The following is a 15,080-nucleotide window of genomic DNA, read 5'->3' on the forward strand; positions in this document are numbered from 1 at the left end:
CCAAGAATTTACACAAAGGGCAGCAAAGGAACCTGGGGTAAAACAGACTGGGAATTTTGACTGGAGCATGTGACTTCTTATCACCCTGTCCAGCTGGTATTTACAGACAGCAGGTGGACAATGCCAAAGCCTTGTAATCAAAAGGCAGCTATAAAAGCCAATGTGTGCTTTTGCATTTAATGATGAGAAAGGTTTTTGATCCCAGTGCAGGTACAAATGCCGCTGTATGAGGTGTGGGGGTCGGCAGAGTGCACTTTTCTGTTGTGGGGGGGAAAAAGAGGCTCCAATAGGGCAGTAGGAAAGGGGGGTCTGCAAGGTTAGTTTTTCAGGAGATGCTACAGATGGAGGCAATAATCATGGAAAAGGCTCCTTCTCCAGTCAAGATACAGGTTTATGGGGGAAAAAAAGATGCAGCTTATTTATGGAACAGATTTTCAGGTGGTTTTCAAAGCCCAGGTGAGGGTATGAGGTGCCACTCTTAGGCAGAGAGCTTGAAATCAGAATGCCAAACCCATGAAAAAAGACACAGAAATTGGGCTTGTTTTTGGCTTAATTGGCTTGTGAGTTGTTTGTTGGCTACTTTTTGCTTGTAGCTGGTTTGACTTGTAGCTTATTGCTTTTTTTTGATTGACTCCCGGCAAGCAAGGGAAGGGGAGGGCAATCGGGGGCAAGGGGAAAGCAGGGGCAAGGCTGGGGAGAGAGTCAGGGGTGCACAGCAGACCCACCACAGTCCCAGACTGCATGCTGGGGACATGGGGGTGGGGATCTAATCACATAGACTGTTGGGGTTGTTAGGGATTGGCTTGTTTAGGTCTTGTTTTGAAATGGGATTAGCTTGATTTTTGGCTTATTGTGAAAGTCGGGGTGCTTATTTACCACGTGAAAGTTAGCAACTAAATCCGTTAAAGGCTTTGAGCCTAAACTAAGGGCAAAGATTACCTTGAAGGTGGCAGCAGGGAGAGTGGCAAGCCCTATCTAAGGTAATTGCACGTATCTCCCTGGGGTGCAGTTCTGAAGAAGGCAAAGGCTTATCCATCACCTGTCCTATCCGAGTTAGGGCTCATCGATAAATGATTATATTGACACCCAGCTGTTCAGTGAGATACTTGTCATGTGATACTATGCTAGCCCTGGTTAGGGAATGTGGCCCTGAGGCAATGTTGGCAAAATGTGACATCAAGTCTGCATTTCAGTTGCTACTAGTTCATCCCAGGGACTTTGATGTGCTTGGGTTTCAGTTTGAAGATCATTACTGTTTTGATAAAGCCAAGCCTGTGGTGTTCTCTGTGTCATGTGCCACTTGCAAAAGATTCAGCTCCATGTTGGAGTGGGTGGTGACGTGTGAGACTGGCCTGCATCACTCACTGCACTGCCGTGACAACCTATTTGCAGGAAGATTAGTGACAGGCAACTGCAAGTACGTGCTTCAGGCATTTCAGAACCTAGCTGAGCACCTCGAGATCCTCCTTGTGATGGAAGAAGAAGAACTAAAAAAACCCCAGAAGCCCCTGCCTAAAGTTTAACATACCTGGGCATTGACCAGGACTCAGTTCAGAGTGTGTCTGTGTTATCTACAGAGAAGTTACAATCAGTCAGGGTGCTGATACAGGCTTTCAAAGGAGCAAAGAAAATTACTCTGTGGGAACTACAGGTGATCATGGGGCACCAAAACTTTGCATGCCAGTCAGGCATTTTGTACCCATCTGGCATCTGCCTCTGGAGTGTGAAAACTCTACCATTTTATCAGAATGACAAGGGAAATGAAAGAAGACTTACAAGTGTGGGAAAGGTCCCCAGAAGAGTTTAATGGGGGTTTGACATGGTATTTGGAGATGTTGCTCAAGATAGAGCTGTAGGTACAGTCCGACGCCCTGGGAAGCATAGGTTTAGGGGTTTACTTTCAAGTAGAGGGGTATGCGCAGAGGTGACCAGAAATCTGAATGGCTCTCAATATTACAAGGGACATCAGCTTCCTCAAGTTTTTTCCTATATTAGTGGCAGTCACTATTTGGGGAGAAAACTTTCAGAATAAAAATGTCCATTTCTGGAGCAATAACACAAGCTGTGGTTCATACTGTAAACCAGGAGTAGGGAACCTGTGGCACGTGTGCCGATGGTGGCACATGAGCTGATTTTCAGTGGCACTCACACTGCCCGGGTCCTGGCCACTGGTTTGGGGGGCTCTGCATTTTAATTTAATTTTAAATGAAGCTTCTTAAAAAATTTAAAAATATTATTTACATTACATACAACAATAGTTTAGTTATATACTATAGATTTATAGAAAGAGACCTTCTAAAAACATTAAAATGTATTACTGGCACGTGGAACCTTAAATTAGAGTGAATAAATGAAGACCGGCACACCACTTCTGAAAGGTTGCCGACTCCTGCTGTAAACCGACACGTGGCTAAGACTGCACTGGTAATGAGGCTGTTGGGGGCTTTCATTTTACACTGCCTGAGGCTTAACATCCTTTTTCACAAAGTGCATGTCTCAGGAGCGAATAATGGTATTGTCAAGGCTCTCTCTCAATTTCAGGACAACAGACTCTTGGAACTCACTTTGTTGGCCAGCAGGAGTTTGGTGATACAGAACAGGGACATCTCTGACAATTGTTTGGAAGTTTTCAGGGATGATGGCATACCTTTGTCAGATGAAGGTGTTGATATATGGCTATGGGATGTGAGGGAATGGAATGAGGCAGGAGTTGTGATATTAAGCAGCATGGCTGGGGCTCCCTGCAGCTGGTTTCCAGGACAGTTAAGAAAATAAAATGAACATTTCCCAGAAGTGAAAGACCTGGAGGTCTTCGGATAGGGTGAGACATCGTGGCTCTTGCAGGAAGAGGTCCCCACCCTGATGCACCCTCTGTCCCCCTCGAGGTGGGGAGAGTGCTAGGTCTTGAAAGAGCTGAGGCTTGTGTGTAAGCTGAGGAAAGCCTACTCTGAATTATGAGATATATGGTATGGAGCCCTGTAACCTTCCAACTGGAACCAATTAAACACCTGGCATAGGAGAATATGGGTAGTGCCCCTCCCATATTAAAGTTTAATAAAGTTGCAGCCTGCTGCTTAAAATCTATCCACATGTCTGTCCTCATCTTGCTGCTGTGTTTGCAACCAAAACAGATAACAATAAGCTTCACTGGAGTGAGACCTGGGCTGTATCACTGTTTCATTATCCGGAATTGTTGTCCTGGAAGCATTAGTCAACTGGAATGATCCACTAGAGTGAGCTAGAGGGCAATATATCGCTAGGGTGCATATGGTAAATGGTTATTATTTAAAGTGCTCTACTGTGTAAAGTATCTGTGTAAAAAATGGACTCGTCTTATGCAGTGGATATGTTCCATGTTCAGTTTCATCTGCTGAATTTAGTCAAAATAAATGTTCTTAGTACTTTTTAATTCTGTGAGCTCTGCAACTTGGACAGGCTGATAAAAGAGAATGAGCAAGCTAGATTCTCTTTCTTCTTGTGCATAATCCACAGGTTTGTTTATTAAGTTAATCGGGTATGCCTGGGCAAACTTACTAAAGACAATTTGGTTGCATAGGTATAAATTGAGTTATAATTTAGCCTGCAGGACCTTTATTACTAGTGATGATGTACCTGTCAGAAAGAACCAGATTTCCACTCAGATCCTAGGACTGACAACTAAAAAGTCATAATTTTACTTGTAAACAGAGCATATCTGATACAGAATTTATTTAGAAGTAATAAGCACGAAACCCCAAAATGCCATTTCTACAGAAAATAAATGTACTTCAAGCAAATATATACCTGGTCTGTCAAACTCCTCATGCTTGTGAATCCAAATAATCAGAAATAAGAAGGTACTTTAGAAGTATATACAAAATAAGGAAAAGGTCAAGTGGGAGCTCCTATTTATAACAAATTTAAAACTAATAAAAGGATATGTGATGAGTTTTTACCTAGTTTATAATTAATCTGTGGAATTCTGTCCCAAAATATATCATCATGAGAAAGAACTCAGTAAGATTAAAAAAAGGATTAGACCTGCATATGGTTAACAAGAATATCTGCAGTTATAATATATAGGATATAGATGGTCTTGCTTCAAGATATAAGCAAATATTAACAGCTTGAGGTTAGGAAGGAATTTACAGCATGGGTTATTTTTTTACAATAGTCTCGTTTCAGAGTTTTTTACATTTTCTTCTGATGCATCCAGTAATAGCCACTGTTGGACTATTAAACAGGATATGAAACAGGATGGATTAGGAAAATAATTGAAATGCAAATACAAGCCCAATTAAAATTGATGGATTAAATTAGAGTTTCTTTTTGCTGATTTAAATCATGACAAAATTGGTGATTTAAATTGCTTTGATTTAAACCATTCCACTCTATATAGACTCCAAGGATTATAGGAAAAATGAAACTTGCTAGTATTGATGGGATAAATTGGTGAAATAGTGAATCAAAACAATGGAATATAGAACTTGATGGGAAGGATTTGTTAAGGCAACAGACTGAATTGTCTCAAATGAACCAGGGATACATTGATTTTAGTATGTGTTTCCACATATATAAGTACCGTAAGTCACTCCATGAAGAATGGTAGGGAACTGTGCAGTCCTCATAGCACAACTTTATCATGCTCACACATCAATTAATCATTTTTATTGAAATTTTAAAAGTCTGAAAACTGTATATAAGTGTGAGATGATTAGCTGTCCTGTTTTGTCGATCAGGTTTCCAAAATACTGACACTTAAAGAACCATGAGAACCTTGTTGTTTGCCTGGGGCTCATAACATATGGCTAAACCCCATGAAAAGCAGTTTTATGCTGACATCAGTATTACTTCCTGAGAGAGTGCTGGCAACAAAGCCACCCATTTCCAAGCAACACTGAAGCATTCACCATTCGTTATGATGTCTGTGCTTAATCACTGTTGCCCACTGCTTACTGTTTGTGCCCCAACTGTTGTCTATAATACTTCTACCGAGAACACATTATTTTAAAATATCTCTTTTCACTAAAAACTAAATAAATACCTAGCCATAATTGTATCAAGAGAGCAGATTTCAAAGAATGGCTATGTACAGTAACTTGTTCTTCGAAATATGGTTCACACATGTATTCCACTCAGGTGTGTGTGCACCCAGCATGCCTAGAGAATTTTCTGTAGCAATACCTGTCAGGGCAGCACATGTGCTGTGTGCCTCCTTCTGGCCCCTTCCACGGCTGTTTAATGTCAGTGTCACCCCAATCTCCCTTAGTTCATTTGCACCAGAATATGAGGCCAGAGACTCCAATGCAGAGGTGTCGGAGGGAGGATTGCAGAATGTGTGTGAACCAATCTTGAAGAACTCTATGACTCTATAAACTGCTCAAAGAAGAAAGAATATCAGGGCTAGAAGGGACCTCAGGAGGTCATCTAGTCCAGCCCCTTGCTCAAAGCAGGACCAATCCCCAACTAAATCATCCCAGCCAGGGCTTTGACAAGCCTGACCTTAAAAACCTCTAAGGAAGGAGATTCCACCATCACCTCCCTAGGTAACCCATTCACCACCCTCCTAGTGAAAAAGTTTTTCCTAATATCCAAACTAAACCTCCCCCACTGCAACTTGAGACCATTACTCCTTGTTCTGTCATCTGGTACTACTGAGAACCATCCTCTTTGGAACCCCCTTTCAGGTAGTTGAAAGCAGTATCAAATCCCCCCTCATTTTTCTCTTCTGCAGATTAAACAATCCCAGTTCCCCTCAGCCTCTCCTCATAAGTCATGTGCTCACCCCTAATCATTTTTGTTGCTCTCCACTGGACTCTTTCTAATTTTTCCCACATCCTTCTTGTAGTGTGGGGCCCAAAACTGGACACAGTACTTCAGATGAGGGTTCATCAATGTCAAATAGAGGGGAATGATCACATCCCTCGATCTGTTGGCAATGCCTCTACTTATACAGCCCAAAATGCCGTTAGCTTTCTTGGCAACAAAGGACACACTGTCGACTCCAGCTTCTCGTCCACTAAAACCTCATAGTCCTTTTCTGCAGAACTGCTGCCTAGCCATTCTGTCCCTAGCCTGTAGCAGTGCATGAGATTCTTCTGTCCTAAGTGCAGGAATCTGAACTTGTCCTTGTTGAACCTCATCAGATTTCTTTTGGTCCAATCCTCTAATTTGTCTAGGTCCCTCTGTATCCTATCCCTACTCTCTAGCGTATCAATCCACTCCTCCCAGTTTAGTGTCATCAGCAAACTTGCTGAGGCTGCAGTCCATGCCATTCTCTAGATCATTAATGAAGACATTGAACAAAACCGGCCCCAGGACCGACTCTTGGGGCACCCAGGACCGACCCTTGGGGTCAGTTCACACAGGTATTCCATTCAGGTGACTTCCAAGCAGCTCAGATATGAAGTGAGGCTTGGATCTAACTGAATAGTGATCACAAAACTGTTTCTCTTAAACTTGCACCACACCTGGAAGCAATCTGATGATATAGTGCTGAAAAGGTATGTATGGAAGACCATGTAGCGGCCCTACATATGTCTGTGTTAGACTGTGTTCTTGTGGACTGAGCTAAGAGCCCTTCTGGAGAAGGAAGTTATGCTACCCAATAGTCTGTTGTGATGCAAGCTGCAATCCACCTGGAAATAGCCAGTGCTTAAACTGCATAGCCTTTCTTTCTATCAGCATATGAAACAAAAAGGCAAAGGAGATGCTCAAAAGGGCTTGGTTTTGTCTAAACCTAATAGAACTAATGCTCTTCTCTTGTCTAACTTATGAAGATGCTGTTCCTCACTACTGGAATGCAGCTTTGGGAAGAATACAGGTAAGTGTATCATTTGGTTCAGATGAAAGGATAATACAGATTTTGTCAAAAACTTAGGAGGTGGCCTTAAGGCCACCTTATCTTTGAAGAACTGGGCATACAGAGGGCCTAACATAAGGGCCTGAATTTCTCAAGCTCTTTCGAGTGAAGTTATTGCAATGAGAAAAACTATCTTTTGAAAAAGGTCAGCCAGAAAGCAATTAGCTAAAGGTTCATATGGCGGGTCCATAAGAGATGCCAGTGTTGCATTTAAGTCATACATAAGAACAGGAGGTTAGAGACGAATAATACCTTTGAGAAACTGAACCACTATTGGATGAGACTGCAGCAGATCTCAAACTTCATTGCACGTGACACCCCTTCTGACATCAGATATTACTATATGACCCCAGGAGGGGGGACCGAAGTCTGAGCCCACCTCAGCCTCAGGGGAAAGCTAAAGCCCAAGGACTTCTTCCCTGGGTAGTGGGGCTTGGGCTTGGGCTTCAGCCCCGGGTGGTGGGGCCTGGGTTTTGGCTTTGGCCTCGGCCTCAGCTCTAGGCTCCAGCAAGTCTAACACTAGCCTTGTGACCCACTTTGGGGTCCTGACTCACAGTTTGAGAACCCCTGGATTAGAGAACACCGACTTTCCCTCATTGGAGATCACCAAGGTTGCAGCTAAGCTGACTTGCAGGGAACTGAAAGTAAGACCTGAAATCCTGTCGTTCGCACAGAAATAGGCATCTCAGTCCAGGCTACAGAGAGGTGCGTAACTCTGCTAGCAATTTTCAGCTGTGAACCCTCCCCTGCAGTTAGGTACCTATGCTGTTTTAACAAGAATCCCCAGGTGCAGGTGCTCCCTCATAGTTTTCAGCCCAGTTCAAGTTCCCCCTCCACCTGAGATGGGTAAGAGATTTGAATAGGGACATGCCACCTCTCAGGTGAGTGCCCTGCCCTACCCATTGGGTTATGTGTAAGGTTAAGATTTTTTTTTGAATCAGGGTTAGAAAGGACCTTAGTAGGTCATCTAGTCCAACCTCCTGCTCAAAGCAGAACCAATGCCCAATTTTTGCCCCTGATCCTTAAATGGCCCCCTCAAGGATTGAACTCCCAACCCTGGGTTTAAGAGGCCAATGCTCAAACCACTGAGCTATCCCTCCCAACTTTGTTGATACAGAATTAAGATTGCCAAACACTGGTCTTCCCCTGGTCTGTGACTTGCTCTGGAGCTAAGGCAGAAGATAGGTGTCTGGATGCCTAGCAGGAGGCAGCAGTGCACACGATCAGAAACAGAAACAAGGGTTTCAAGGGAACTTGTACAGCACGAACTTAGGTGAGAATTTTGTGCATTGCAGTGGTGCCAAAACTGAGACTTAGGCATCCAAGTCCCTGTTTTAGGTGCCTAATTCCTTTTGTGCACCCAAGCCTTAAGCGCTTAAAAGTCCAATGGGAATTAGGCACCTAAATACCTTTAATCTAGCCCTAAGTCTCCAAGTGCCTGAGTCACTGAAAATGGAACTTAGGCACTTATCTATTTAGGTGCTGGATAAAAAAATATTTAAGTATCATTATTCCCATTTTACAGATGGGGAACTGAGAACAGAGTGATAAGTGATTTACCCCAATACACACTGAGTCCCACTCTAATGCCTATATCACATGACCATTCTTCCTCTCTGAAGAGAATAAAGCTAATAAATGACAATCTTTCGTTCTGCCAGTTTCATGGCTCTTGAAGACTCTGTTTCACTCCCCTGCCAGGTTTGCATGTTTGTCACTTTGGGATCTTAACTTTCTTGGCAATTTCTTTTGAGAGAGAGAGAGAGAGACATGGGCATAAAGTTACAGAGAATGAAAATTAAAAACAGGTGTTGAAATACTAAGTAAATCCAGTATTAGAATTTACAGAGGCCCAATACCAAGGTATTTTACTGTGATATAACTGATTTAGTACTAAATACTAAAGTACTAGTATTCATAAAATTCATAAAATCTAGCATCCTACCTGTACAATTCATTTATGTGAGGGAGTCTTCTTGGTAACGTTGTTCATGTATACCTGATCAGTTGATTATCTATGAGAAGAAAGAGAAGGCATTTTACTATTAAAGAGAGAGAGAATATTTTCTATGCAAAAATATGCCAGAGGCAACATTTATTGTTGGTGTAAGCAGATATAAAACATTGACTTCAATGCAGCAGCATCCACCTATACCACTGATGAATTTGGCCCTTCAAATTTACATACAAACCCCAGCATTTTTATTTAATTAAAAAAAATTGGGAGAAATAATGAAAATTAGTGAAACACTAATGCTGGATCTTTTTGTCATGAGTACTGTACCACTGAAAGGAACAATCAGTGAGTTTCAGAATGCACAGTTTACATTCATTATTTGTACACTGAAGCTGGATGTCTTACAGAAAAAGCACTGTACTTAACTAACTTTTCCCTGTTACCCTTCCTCGGGTGGTAAACCTTTGCTTTCAGTGCCCACATAGTGAATGACTAACCGATACAAGGCTCAATGGGCAGTTTGTCTTCCAGTAAGGAATAAAAAGTTACATATGAAACTACCAGCCTAGTCTAATTTACTTATAAAACCTTCTCATTAGATGCAGAATGAAATAAAACAAAATATTTTTACATTTAGCTCTAAGGGCACTCTAGATAGAGTATGGAATGTGTGGGTCTGTGGTGGTTGGGGGTGGGGCTGGGGGGCTGGACTAACAAATTAATAGGGTATTCTTGTGTTTAACTCCAGTCCAATAAATGGAGTTAAACACAACAGATAGAGCAAATTTAACTGAGGAAAGTGAATTGCATTTCTCTTTTTGTGTGTGTATGTAATAATTTAAATGTCATAAAACAGAATAAGGCAGAAATATATGTTTATGCTGAAGGCAAAGACTGGACTTAATTGATGTAAAAAGTACATTAAGGTGGAGCTCAGCAATGCAAGGACATTATCTCTGTTTTACACAGAACAGAAATCAGGTGCCTGATTCATTCTGGGGATAATAGATTTAGTGGAGTTACACCAGGAATAAATTTGGCCAATACCACCTAAAAAATAGAAATTACAAAAGAAGCTTGAAAATATGAGCTGCCTTGGTGTTCTAGGCTACTTCACAGGGAATAGCTTTTTTCTTTCTTTCTAAGTATGCATTTGTCCTTTAAATACAGGAGCTTAACTGTGGGTGGAAACTTACTTATGTGATATTCAAACAAGAAACAAAACAAAACAGTGTTAATCATTATCTATTGCAGCTTGTTGGGTTTAAACGTGTTTCCTCCTACATTTCTCAGTTTCTGTTCCTTGATCATGTAGCAAAAGCACATGGTTACCTACTGCCACTGAACTTCACTCTGATTGATTTCAATAGGAAGAGTTCTAGGCAAGCACTGATGGAGGACTGCCCCCTAATGCCTCATTTCTGACATTAAAAAGTCATTTTCACCAAAAGCCAGAGTGGTGTCATAAACACAGAATTGTTCATCGGATCACAGATTTTAAGGCAAGAAGGAGTCATTCTAACCATCTTGTGTGACCACCTGTATGACACAGGCCAAAGAACTTCACCCTATTATTTTTGCATCAGAGCATTATGGCAGAGGCAGGTCTTGGGCAGACAAAGAACACGGGCTACAGAGAAATAAAAATTCTTATCCGAGTAAAAGTATGTCCAACAATTAGCAACAGTAGTGCAAGCAGAGCAAATTACTGGCTATGTAAATTGCTGTTTGTTTAAATGCTTTCTTTTTCAAGAGGACCTCAGTGAGAGAGACTCTCTTTAGTAACTTATTCTTTGTACTTTCCTGAGTACATGTTGTACGTTCAGGCTTGCATTACCTGAGTGATTGTGGAGTTGTTCACTAAGAGTACTGAACTATCAAAAAAAAAGTCACTGCTCTAAACAAGTTAATATAAAAACACAAAGCCCTGTTACTTGCAGTGGTGAACATTCCCCAAAACTCCTGGTAAAAGTGGTTTATGGAAAGCCTCCTGATTCAATGCTAAAAGTCACTAATTCCTTAAGCAGATTAAACAACATGCTGTTTTAATTAAGAGAGACAGAACAATATTATCCTTGTAATCTAAAGCTCAGTAAAAACATTTCTATGTTAGTATATGAGAGGAATTGCTGGTAATGAATGTGATAAAGCAGTATCTGGCTTTCGTTTATATTGTTTTAAATAATTAAAGTAACTTAGGCATCTCTGACTTAAAGCATTATTCTCCATGTCCCAGTGAAGACAGGAAAAGCAGTAATGGGCTTAATCTGCAGCAAGAGAGATTTAGGTTAGATATTAGTAAAACCTTTCTAACTATAAGGATAGCTAAACTCTGGAATAGGCTTCCAAGGGAAGTTGTGGAACCTCATTGCTGGAAGTTTTTAAAAACAAGTTGGACAAATACCTGTCAGGGGTACTTGGTCCTTCCTCAGCACAGGGAGCTGGATTTGGTGACCTCCTGAGGTCCCTTTCAGCCCTACATTTCTATGATTTCCCTTGAATACACCCTCAACTGGATACAAAGGAAGGAAATAAACTCATCACACTTAGCTCTAGTTTTTTTGGCATTTTGTAGGTCTACTCTTGTACCTGATTTCTGAACATATGCTGTTAACACATTTTAGAACCAGATATTTTTCCTCAGGTCTTCAGAAAGGTGCTGCTGAGCCACAGCATGAATAAAAACACTGTAAAATGCCCTTCTGAGAAACCAGTTTGCAACAGACAATCAAACTTTCAAACTGCTCTGGTCACCCAGGATGCCAAGCCAGTAACTTTGTTTCTGCTGCTCTCTCAGAGCTCTGCTCCACTCCATACAGGTGCTCACTAGGAATCCCAGTTCTATCGTCCAGCTGGAGGGCTCCTGTTTAATAATGGGGCTTGTTGGAGAGAAATATTAAAACTCTTCAATGATGCAGCCAGTGCCTCTGTCTGGATTGAAGTAAATTCACCCTTTGATCAGCAGTCCAAATTTCATTTCTCTTTTCTAACTTTCCTTGAAGTGAAAGTGGATTATTTATGAACATAATCTGAATGAAATACAGCACTCACGTGAACCACCTCCCCTATTCCATCCCAGCCTTCCCTTAAACAAAGGCTGTCAGGCAAGCCAAGCTGTGTTTGTTTTTTAAGTAGCAAGAAATGATCCAGAGAATGTCGGTTGAGAGATCCAAACATTCGTCTGTGTTTGTTTCCAGAATTCAGATTTGAACTCTGATCTCCAGCGGTGGAGTGGTGGTGAATTAACCTATTTATTCTAATCCCCAGAAACTGCCAGAACAATATCACAGCTGGTCCTCGTGACCAGATTTCCTGAGGGAGACTTTCAAGTCTTTGACAGCAAGCACACCTGAATCATGCTTCAAGCAGTGCATTAGGGCCAAATCCTGCAAACCTTCCCTCATGCACCAAGTACAAAGAGACTACTTACATGAACAACAATTGCTCACATAAATCATTGAGGATTGGCCTTTTGCCAGTATTGATTGTCTAGCAAGGTAAAGTGTAAGAAAAGTGTCTCAATCTTAACCTACTGTTGTGTGAAACACCTCCACTTTGCTTTTCCTTTTAAAATCAGCGTAAATACTATACAGCATGCTACTGTCTGGAGCATGGCCCTTCCACCCTTCCTGTCTCCTTTTTGGGCTCTACATACCTCAGTTATATGATGAAGAAGTAGCCACTTACACTCTAGAGGGAAAAGCGCTTCAGGTACTTGTATTTGAAGAAAAAAATATTTCAGGAATAAACAACTTACATTCTGTACTAAAATGAAATCTGCTTTTCATGCTTTTCCTTGAGTCGAGTTCAGATTATTTATAGCTGAGGGCTGAAATACAGGATGCCATTTCAAGGAACTCAGGGTTATGACTGTAATTCTTCTTCTTTGGCTATCTTTCGATGCGAGGATGATGTCTGCCAAAGGGGTACATTGGTGAGTTTTTAAGTGGCTGAGGAGCCCAATTCTTGCCCTGCAGGTTTTCCCACAGAAGTGACAGGTGTAATCTTGGAGGAGACATAGTTGTTGGCTGGCCTATTGTGCCCTTTCTTTTCTCCTTTATTGTTCCTCTGTCTCATGAGCACAGCTGTTCTCCTCAAAGTGAGCTGTGGCTTGGTGTATGATGTGGTGCTACTGCATTCTGTTCTGTGCTGAGTCCTCCCAGTTTTTTAAGGTGTACTTTCAGTATGTCTTTGAAACGCTTCTGCTGCCCTCCATGACCCCTTCTTCCCTTAATGAGAGAAGAGTACTTGCTTTGGGAGGTGAGTGTCAGGCATACATACACAGTGGCCAGTCCAGAGGAGTTGGCATCATGACCTGTGCTTCTATATTGCTGATGTTGGCTGCAGAGAGAGTGCTGATGTTAGTGTGTTGGTCTTCCCAGCTGATCCTGAGAATCCTCCTGAGGCAGCGCTACTGGAACCACTCTGGCCACTTGAGATGTTGTTTGTAGGTTACCCAGGTCTCACACCCATATAAAAGGGTGGTGATGACAACTGCCTTGTAAACCAAGATCTCAGTACCTGGTTGCAGACCCCTATCATTGGAGACTCATTTGAGTGGTCTTCCAAAAGATGTACTGGCACAGCAGATCCTGTATTCAATTTCTGTATCAATGCTGGCTGTTTGGGAGAACTGGCTGCCAAGGTACAGAAAATGGTCCACATTTTCCAAGGGTTCTCTGCTGACCGTGATTTGTGGAGCATGAAGAGTAGTTAGTGCAGGTGAGGGCTGGTAGAATGCCTTAGTTATCCTAATGTTGAGAGAGAGAGAGACCCAGTCTGTGACAAGCATCTGCAAAAAGATTTAGGGTGCTTTGCAGGTCAGCCTGTGTGTGCAAGAATGACACAGACATCTGCATACTGAAGGTCAGTGACGCCAATTCTCGTGATCTTAGATTTTGTTTGGAGATGTTGAAGATTGAGGAGTTGACCAGTCATACGATACTCAATCCCAATTCCATAAGGAAGGACTGCAATTATCAACAAATCCAAACACATTGCTTTTGTATTAAACGTTCTTAGTTTGCTCCATTTACTATATGAGAAGCTATGACTGAATTTTCTCCTTGGAACTCAAATTTGAATCCAATGCCTGTAAAAACTGAGCTTTGGTCTACTCTATGTTTATCTAGTTATAAAAGTTTTGTTATAGTGACTAGTGAACTAGAGTTGTGAAAACTTGGAAAACCCTGTTTGTGACAAAGCTCTTCCTCTTGTGCACACCTTTCAAGTGACATATTTGTTTAAAGTTCTAAAGCCTGTCTAACCTTTTGGGTTTTTTCATGCAAGAAGAGGATTATTTTCAAGTGAAATGGTTCAATTTTCAAGTAAATAAACATCAAAAAATTTCAAATTCAAACCTGAAATTCCAAAATGGAAAATTGCATTTAGATGCACATACGTTTTATATTAAACATTAAATTTCTAATGTTTGCACAGAGAAGATCTTTGTTTGAATGGAAATAGTGCAATTACACAAAAGTATAATGAAAACCACATTTCTAGTGGCATTTCGTTTTAAAGTATTTGCTATTTTCACATAACTAGGAAACATCAAAAACTTTTATGCTTGCTCTTTTTATTGTCTGCTTAATATACTGAATGGCCTCCAGTTGGTGGATTTTTTCTAAATCAGTTTAATGGGATTTAATCACCATAATTCAGATCTCTAGCAAATTGTTTTGCTGCTTCTCTAATTAACACCAGCTGATTTTGCTTAATATCACATTAAAAACAGCTTTAACTGCTCATATCTGTGTAGGTTATATTTTTGTTTGTGCTATCCAAGGCTCCTATTCTTATGTAATCAAGTCTTTTATAAGCTAACAGCATTCACAATGTGTTTAATTCAAAACAGTATTTTTTCCACATCACCTGAAATAAAAACCTTAGTCAGTCATCAAAACAGTTATTATTTTTCTAAACAATAGGAAGGGGGAACCTGTCAGCAAGGATTTTTGGTTAGATAATGACACGATACAGGCTCTTTAATGATGGTTTATATAAAGGCTGACTTTCCACTTATACAAAAGTCATTTTTATTAGAAACTTGATTCCACACCTCCAATCTTTCATGTTGGCTGCATCTTCCCATTTCTGTTTCATGGGTTAGTAATGATGCCTTTTATGGCTATGTATGATTGCCTGTTCCTGGATGTGTGCCCTGTTCAGCCCTATTTTACAGAATTTAAATTGAAAACACATTGAGAGAATATACATCTATGATTTAAATTATACTTTTACCTTAACCCCCAGGGTGCCCTACTGAAGCCATGCTGGATA

General features: G+C 41.0%; 1 protein-coding gene across 2 annotated transcripts in view; it reads right to left on the reverse strand.

The window, feature by feature from the left end:
• Positions 1–15,080, reverse strand: part of PRLR (prolactin receptor) — a 168,537-nt gene that overhangs the window by 67,700 nt on the left and 85,757 nt on the right. For both annotated transcript variants that reach the window (XM_075066904.1, XM_075066906.1), the window contains exon 3: positions 8,787–8,856. The gene's annotated coding sequence lies outside the window, so the exon portion shown is untranslated. The remainder of the gene's footprint in view (positions 1–8,786; positions 8,857–15,080) is intronic.

The sequence above is a fragment of the Chelonoidis abingdonii genome, chromosome 6 (genome assembly GCF_003597395.2).
Source record: "Chelonoidis abingdonii isolate Lonesome George chromosome 6, CheloAbing_2.0, whole genome shotgun sequence".
Classification (NCBI taxonomy): domain Eukaryota; kingdom Metazoa; phylum Chordata; order Testudines; family Testudinidae; genus Chelonoidis; species Chelonoidis abingdonii.